This window comes from Cornus florida, unplaced genomic scaffold (assembly GCF_030987335.1).
Source record: "Cornus florida cultivar Cherokee Brave unplaced genomic scaffold, ASM3098733v1 CherokeeBrave_3.0.0_Hap2_Chr01, whole genome shotgun sequence".
Lineage (NCBI taxonomy): Eukaryota > Viridiplantae > Streptophyta > Magnoliopsida > Cornales > Cornaceae > Cornus > Cornus florida.
This window is the reverse complement of record NW_026775571.1, coordinates 69,739,847-69,749,135: the sequence shown is the minus strand read 5'-3', so window position 1 is coordinate 69,749,135 and position 9,289 is coordinate 69,739,847. Positions and strand designations below refer to the sequence as shown.

The 9,289-nt window shown below is 37.2% G+C and overlaps 1 pseudogene; it reads right to left on the bottom strand.

The window, feature by feature from the left end:
* Positions 1-4,544: 4,544 nt before the first annotated feature.
* On the bottom strand, positions 4,545-4,643 carry LOC132283810 (small nucleolar RNA R71; annotated as a pseudogene).
* Between the last annotated feature and the right edge of the window lie 4,646 nt (positions 4,644-9,289).

Here is a 9,289-nt window from a genome sequence, read left to right as displayed (position 1 = left end):
TTGATATGCCTGATTTGAGTGTTCCTTATACCAAAAAAATTAAGGGTCAGTCACGTCACCCACTAGAGAATATTACACTTGAGCACCACTATCAGATTGTTATATTTTATGGCACAATTAATTCACAATTGCAGGACTTGAATAACAGATTTAGTGAAAAGGCAATGAAACTTATTACTCTAAGTTCAGCTTTGGATCCTAGAGATGGTTACAAGTTCTTTAACGTTGAAGACATTTGCACGCTTGTAGATGAATTTTTGCACGCTTGTAGATGAATTTTATCCTCAAGATTTCATAGACCAAGAGAGGATTATGTTGACATTCCAATTGCAACATTATGAGGTTGAAATGCTTGTTCATTCATATTTGAAAAATATGTCAACGATTTCTGAACTATGTAGAGGATTAGTGGAAACAAAGAAGTCAAAAATCTACTTTTTGATTGATATGTTGATTCGTCTTGTCTTGACTCTTCCCGTTTCCATGGCAACTATAGAAAGGGCATTTTCAACTATAAAACTTGTCAAAACACAACTACGTAATAGGATGGAGGATGAGTTTCCTGTAGATTACTTGAGTGTCAGTATTGAAAATGAAATTGCTCAGACTTTTAGTACAGATTCAATTATAGATGATTTTTCTTCTCTAAAAGATCATCGAGCTCAGCTTTTGTACTAGTTGTTTGGTCTTTCAGGTGTCTTTTTGTATATATCTATGTCATATTTGACTAGATATAGACCAATTATTATTTTGTAAACAAATTGGCCAAATTTTGGCTAAATATATTTTTGTATGCATCTAATCGATCATGAAGTACTTTTGACTTAAAATATTATTATCTTATATTAGTAAAACTGTTAATACTCCGGCCCCCCCTTACATTGAATCCTGGCTCCACCACTGACCTTATTTGATTTCTCATTCTATTCTTTCAAAGTTGTTTGATCAATTTCCTCATTCGAGAATCTCCTCGATCCTTCTTCCAATCCATCCCGAAGAGTTTCTAGGCTGTACAGTACATACACTCATTTAGTTCAGCAACTATAGGTTGAATTCTAAAGTGGTGTGAGTTTTCTTCCTTTTAATAGTTAATAAGTTCTATTATTATTTTTTAATAGCACAAGTCAATGAGGCGAAACATTATTAATACAGTACATACACTCGTTTAGTTCAACAACTAAAGGTTGAATTCTAAAGTAGTGTAAGTTTTCTTCCTTTTAATAATTAATAAATTTTATTAATTATTTTTAATAGCAAAAGTAAAAGCTGAGACATTATTAATACCCTAATATTTTGAATTTGAATACCCCTTACTAGTTATGACCAGTTCAGAGTAAAATGAGGGTAAAGTCAACTGTGTCTGTCGTCATTTCCAGTCTTGTTCTAATTTACATAATCATAAAAGCCTACAAACTCATATAATTGGTACAAAAAATAGATGCCTGATGAACACTGAAAAAGTGTGTATTTAAACCCCTTAAGCTTAGGCATTCTAGTACCTTTGTCTATCTTACTTTACCGTTTTAGATTGATTTCGTATTATTTCCATTTTCAGGCACCTATTCCGAAAATAAGCTAACTCAGCCAAATAAGAGCTTAATTGAAGCAATTATGAGATTGAACAAAGAAAGGAGCAAAGTGGAGAAAGAAAAAAGCAAAATAAAGCAAAGTAACAAGTTCGATCGATCCAAGTCCAAGGTTCGATCGATCGAACATCGATCGATCTCAGCACTTCAAGATAGATCCAAGCCTTGACCCAAAGTACTTAAGTCTAAAAGTTTAATCGATCCAACATCATTCTTCAATCGATCGAACACCTTTGTCCTTATCCAAATGATTGATCCTATCCACAGCTGTACCACCCACTAACTACTTTTGTCCTTTTCCATAAATATCTCCCACAAATATCTCAAATTTGTCTTTTTCCAAAAAGCTCAGCCAGATGGATCGATCCAGCCTAAGTTCGGTCGATCTCACTTACTTTCGATCGATCGAACTTCCTCCAATGCGAAAAAGTTAAAATTCCATCTCATTGAAAGTTGTCCTTTATCCAATTATTAGGGAATATTGTGTGCACGACCCCAGCTCATTTTGGGTGTCATTTTGACCTACCCATATAAGGATAAGGATTGCTTTTTCAAAGGAGACCAGTATTATTACTTTCATATCATCTCTTGGAGAGGAAGTTTAGAGGAGGAGGAAGTTAGAGACACCATTGGAGATCTTCATCAACAAGGAGCAAACCTCTTCCATGGAGTTAGCCCTTGAGGGTTGGAGCATCATCACCATGAGTGGCTAGACATCCTCTTGGGGCTAGAGTTAGCCCCAAGCTTACTTTCTATATCTTAATCTTGTGTATTATTGAGGGATTAGTGTTATAATTGATGTTTTGACACTTTGATATATATAAATCTTGTTTATTCAATGATATATGTGGTTTAATGCTTCCAATTGGTCATTTCATTCTATCCATATGTTTATGTATGCTTGAATAGATGTTCATGTGTTTATCTCCAGATTTTATGTTATTGATGCATGTCTATGTGTATTGATGCTATAGATTTAGAGATTGTCAAAACAATGTGCTTAAAAGAATGCTTTTGTGATTCTCTTGATGGTTCATGCTTACATCTTGATGGATTGTGCCTCTCCCCTAGTTTATTTGAATGCTAGTAGTGTAGTTGTAGTGTAGTGTTAAATGGGAGGACAATCTATGCTTGTTATTTGATGATCCAAGCTTGTGAATGCAATTAGCATATGTCTCTATCCTTGTGTTATATTTGGATTGTGAGCTTAATGAAAGGATTAATAAGTTGTTTTGATTTATTGTGCCTTTCACATGTTGTTTAGACAATATATGCTTCATAGCTTAGATATATTGTGCCTTTCACATGATGTTTAGACAATATATGCTTAACTAGTCATCTTTGCTTATTGAATCAACCAAATACATACACACCACTATTGCAACCCACTATTTGCCCTAATTAATCACTTGTCAATGATATAGAAATGCATTGCTTGGTGCTGATCTCTAAACCTCAAGATCTCTCTCTCCCTTACTTACTCTCTTTAGCATTGCATTCTTACTTAATTTAATTTAGTTGCTCTCTAGTTTAAACAACCAACCAATCACTTGTTTGATCATTCAACTTACTAACCTAGTTGCAATTTCACATTTAAGTACGACTCTAATCCCTTGGGACGATCCCTACTCGCCCTAGCTATATTTATAGTGAAAGGTAGTAGTGGCTTTTACAAATGTAAAACTTGGCCCTCGCCTAAATTGCACGCTTCTCCAAGCTTGTGGTCACCGCGACCTACAATATAAAGGACCAACAAGTTTTTGGCACCATTACCGGGGATTAGGCAACGTCGTATTTGTGGAATTCATTAGGAATTAGTACTCTTTTGATCGTATCTTTTCTTTACTTTGATTTCACTTTTCTTTTTGGTTACTTATTGTGTTTGTTTTCACTTGACTAGGTGTATTGTTGGAAGGAAGCCAAGCAAAGGAGCATCCAAGCTAAGGAGCAAAGCAAAGCAAAGCAAAATAAGGGAAAAAGCTAAAAATTCTAAAAAATTGGTAAGCTAAGCTAAATTTGGAGCTGAAGTGCTATAGGACCTTTATGAGACTTTCTTGACTCAATCTCCTTAATTAAATCGTGAGCCCGCGTGGAGGCATTTTTTTTGTCAATGCATTATTATTGTTTCAAACATGGGAATTGTGTTTGTGGAGGAAGTTTAATTGTATTGTTGTGAAGGCAAAGTGTTTGTTCATTTGTTGTGCTTGCTTATTGGTTATTGTGCATGCATGGTCATCGTTCATTGAGACCAACTCTTGTCCCTTTTTGATTTGCATCTCAAATCCATCGTTAGAAATCCTAGGGGAAGGGGAAGTTCAAATAGAACCCGCCTATCAATGGATGACATAATGATGATCATGTTGAGGACCTTGGTCACATAGACCAACAAGGCATCCTTCATCTAAATGTGGAGAATGAGAACATTCAAGTACCATTAGGCATGCCTAGGCCATACATTCACCCACCACCACAAAAACAAAGCCAAGTTCCATTCCCAATGCCAAGGCCAATGTATGTTCCACAACCTCCCACTGTCAATCGAGGAATTCAAAATCAAGGTGTTCATGTTGCACCTCAAGTTGCTAACCCACCACTTAATTTGAGAGACCATTATGTGCCAAATGAATATAATGCACCCACATGCATTCAATTGCCACCATTTCAAGCACACCATTATGAAATTAAAGCACAAACCATTCAAATGCTTCCTAACTTTCATGGACTTCCAAGTGAAGAACCCTATAAGCATTTGGATGAGTTTCTTGAAGTTTGTTCTACCGTGAAATACATGGACATGCTGGAAGAAGTCTTAAGGCTTAAAATTTTTCCATTCACCCTTAAGGACAAAGCAAAGTATTGGTTTAACAATTTTAGGCCTTTTTCAATCACTTCTTGAGCAGAAATGCAACAAAAGTTTTTGAAGAAGCACTATCCGGTTTCTAAGACCAATGCAATAAGAACTTCAATTAGAGAATTTACACATGGGGATGGGGAGACATTCCATGAGGCATGGGAACGCTTCAATGAATTGCTAAGGAAGTGTCCACACTATGACATGCCAAAATGGCAATTAGTTCAATATTTTTTTGAGAGCTTATCGGATAATTATAAGGGTATGGTTGATGCTTCTATGGGTGGCTCTTACATTGATAGGCATGAGGATGACGTATGGCGTCTCTATGAAAACATGAGTGAAAATTCTTTACATAGAACACTATCATCCAAGAATGGTAGAAATTCACAAAGTAGGAAGAGTGTTGGCTTACTTCAAGTCGAAAATTCTAATGAGGTAGCCGCCGAAATGAAGTCTTTGTCTCAAAGGTTTGATTAATTTTTGATTAACTAAAACTCGGCGAACCAAGTATCTTTCTTTCCTAACCATTCTCATCGTGCATCAAATGAAACATATATGACTTATTCTAGTGTTCTTCATTCTACTTCTCATTGCCCTCATGGACAAGTGCAAAGTGAACCTAATAAACAAGTCAATGCGGCTTTTGTGAACCAAGGGAACAATCCTTGTGGTACTCGTTACAATCCAAGTTGGAGAAATCATCCGAATTTCTCATGGAAAAACCAAGGGGAAGGCTCAAACCCTCCCCAAGGCGGTTTTCAAGGGAAGTATATTCTACCTCCAATGCAAAACCAAGGATCCCAAGGTTATAGGCCATACCAATCATAAGGGAATCAATTATCTAATTCTCATTTTCCCAACCAATCATATTCCTAAGGTAATTCTCGAAGTCCCACTTTTGAAGAGAAAGTTTTAAATGCTTTGGGCACTTTAGAGGTGATCGGTTGATCAACTATATATCAACCTTCGCAATAGCACGAATCATTGTAAAATAGGGCTATTGGTCGGGTAAGTCGAACCACTGGGACTGCGCTAGTCTATGGCAACCTAAGTGTCTAGAATTGTTCTTAGAATGATAAGGGGTAATAAGGGTTTGTTTGATGGTCACTTAAGCTAAGAATATTGAAATTGCATAAATTAGAAACTTGCAAGAATTAAAAAGAAATGAAATACAAGTAGAGAGAAACTAGGGAAATGAATCCGCTCCAACCCTATACAAATTCTAGATTGAGATTAAATTGGGAAAATCAACATAAATGATGGTCATGACACATAACAACCCTTGGTTGCTATACTATCCTCAAGAGGTTCATTAAATCAAAAACAAGAATAATCCATCAAAGATTCACATGCTTGAACTACCTAAACTAGGGTGTAGTCTTCAACATGCTCCCTAAGCCAAAGATTATCAAGCCCTTAATTAAATGATGAGAGCACACAAAGTTAAGAATCAAGTATAAACCATCAAAGGGCATCCTAAGCAATGATTTATCAAAGTTCTCAAACTCCATGCCATTAAAACCATTCTATGATCTAACTTCCATTGTCACTATGGAAATGCAAGCAATATGATTAGGAAGAGAAACCATCTAAGACAAGATGAATAGCTCAAAATAATCATGTATAGACATTAGAATTCATTACAACACATATGATGCTCTAGATCATAAAATCACCAACATTAATACATTGAAATCCCAAAAGTAAAATCTACACTAGAACATGCTTACAAGGGAGGGGCTTCATCACCTCCCTAGAGAAGATTTAGTTACCCATAGGAGCAATGGAAGAAGGAAGAAGCTTGAAGACCTCCTCCATTTTCGTGCTCCCTTCTTCAAGCTTGAAGAACTCTATCTCCTTGCTCTCTTCTCTCTCTTCTAATCTTGTAGAATATGGGATAATGATATGTGTGGCCTTCCTTGCCTTATCTACCACCAAAAGGTCACCAACCAACATCTCCAACCACTTCATTAAAGAGGAAAGCAAAGTGAAGAAACCAAGGTGCAAGTGGGCTGAAATGAGCCATTTCCGAAGGGCATTCTGCCCAAAATTCGAGCACTCTAAGCAAGGCCTCGAGCACTCGAATTTAGTGTAAAAATGCCCATGCTTCACTTGCTCCGCCCAGACCTACTTTGGTTAAACAGCCATAACTTTGCACTCCGAACTCCGAATGATGAACCGTTTGAAGATTTAGAAAGCTAATTCAGAGCTCTAAATATTTTATGTTTTGGTGGAGATCCAATTCTCAAGGATAGTTGGTCGAAAATGAAGATCAAGGCAGAATTTCATTGCTGCCAGGCAGTTCTGCGCGCCTCTGGTAACAAGGCCATAACTCTCTGCTCCGAGCTCCGAATGACAAACCGTTTGAAGATTTGGAAAGCTGATTCAGAGCTCTAAATCTTTCATGTTATGAGGGAAGTCCAGTTCTCGAGTTTGGAAGGTCAAAATGGCGAGCAAAGCCCAGGTTCTACTGCTGCCAGAATTCAGCATTGGCACCTTTTGTTGCTCAAGATTCCACAAGGCCTTATTCTTGTTCCATTTTGGCCAATGAACCTGAAAATGCATAAAAACATAGAAATGAAGATAATCTACATAAATTAACATACAACGGACTTTACTAATGCAATTTAGGGCGCTTGAATATATAATATTCGGCGCTTATCACACCCCCAAACTTACATTTTGCTAGTCCCTTAGCAAAACTACAATGAAAAATTTAATGAAAAGACAACCATGGGCTTGCTACTGCAAAAATATCATCCATGGTAAAATAAGATATATACATTGCTCAAAAATAACTTGAAATAGAAAAAGAGCTGGAGATGGGGTCATTGGGAAGACTACCTTGCATATATGAAGCATTGATACAAAAATTGGCTAAATACATTTCAACATACATGCATCAACATCAAAGTCTATATAAATAACTCAATTATCATCTCTTGAATGGAAATCAACTCTAGCTTCAGTGAAAGTGAATTGGATTCTCAACATGCGGCTTTTACTTTCTTTTCCAATTCCAAAGCACAAGTTTTCAAATCATTAAATTCCCCTTTAAATGAGGTCCCTAAGGCATGATTTTATTTACAAGACAACTTTTGTTGCTTGTTGACAATTTATTGTAACTCATAAGCGAAACATAGAATGGTTGTGCAATGCTGAGGTCCCTTAAGCTTTCTAACCAACCTATGTAGCAAGCGTTAGGCCAACAACTCCCAAACCAGATGGCTTTAGGGTGTTAAGTGTAGAGACACTCCTAGGGCTTAATAGCTTAAGTTGGAAAGGCTACGAACTCCAACGAACCATGTTTATTACCAGTTTATTTTTTTGAATGACCGTGCAATGTTTAAGTCCCTTAAGCTTTCTAACCAACCCTTGTAGCAAGCGTTAGGCCAACAACTCCCAAACCAGATGGCTTTAGGGTGTTAAGTGTAGAGACACTCCTAGGGCTTAATAACTCGAGTTGGAAAGGCTACGAACGTCAACTGATCATTATTTTCTTTCTTTCTAAGTTTTTTTTTTTTTTTTTTTTTTTTTTAGATTCATGCCAAAAGTATTCATCCATTAGGTTCATCAAATCAGATTAACTAGGGCAAGGTCAAGGTCAATCAAGTTGCATGCCTCACAGTTAAGTTTCCAATGTGCATCTGTGCATTGTGAAGCTTAAAAGAGTGTCAAATCCAGCGAGAATTTGATTGAGACATTTATACAGACTAATTTGAATCTACATGATCATTTCAACTCAAATTTTCTTTATTTTCAAAAATATCAGCTGCTTCTATACACAAGGTATTAAACATATGCTTCATCTCCAACTAGTGTCAAGTTATACTATCATTGCTTAGCAAAAATGCAAAACCAAAAATGCATAAATGCACCCCCAAACTTGAATGTCACATTGTCCTCAATGTGAGAAGACAAGTAAATCAAAATAAGCGTAAAGAGGGTAAAAGAACAATAATACCAAGTGGAGTGACGACGACGTAGATGTTCAGCCATGTGAGTGCGCAACGGCGTCCCCCAAACTTGGACATGAAGACCTATCAAGACAGAACTAATGTACACAGGTGAAAGCATAGGTCTCTTAAGAAAAAAATCAAAACAGAAATGAAAACACTAAGACGAATGTGATTGCAAGGTAAAAATCCATACAAAATACAAATTGGCACACATGAGTCATAAGTGTAAAATGGAAAACAAAACAATGCCAAAAGCCGTGCATTTAGAGAGATAAAGTTGGCTTAGGCAATTCGTCAAACACGTGGTGTATAAGACAAAAAGGAAGAGGGCCAAAGGTTGATTAAAGATGAGAAAATCCAAAAATTTGGCCCTGTAAATGCAATACACAACTCCCAAACAATCACAAATCCTTCACACAAGCAATCCCATCCTCCATGGATCAAAAATTAAAAGAAAAAGAGGGTAGACACTTACCCAACAATGGAGAACACAAGGCCCATTATTTGTGGTTAATGGAAGATGTGGATGAGAGATTGATAGATGGGTGGGTAAGCATGCATGGGGAGTGGAAGGAAATGGATAAGCATGTATGGAGAGGTGCATGCATGCATGCATGGTGGGAAATGTGGGGTGGAAGTGGTGGTGCATGCATGAATGCATGTCCTTGTGTGGTGGTGTGGTTATGGAGGCATGCATGAGGTGGTGGGTTTGGATAGTTGGGTTGGATTTTAAGGGTGCCGAGAGGTTGAGTTTGGAGGATGGTGTGCATGGTTGCCGAGAGAGGTGTAGTGGATTTGGGAGAGGGTTGTGAGGTGAGGTTGATGAGTTGTGGAGAGGTTGAGCCGAGTGAGAGGGAGTTGGTTGGTTGAGGTTGTGTTTAAAAGAGAGG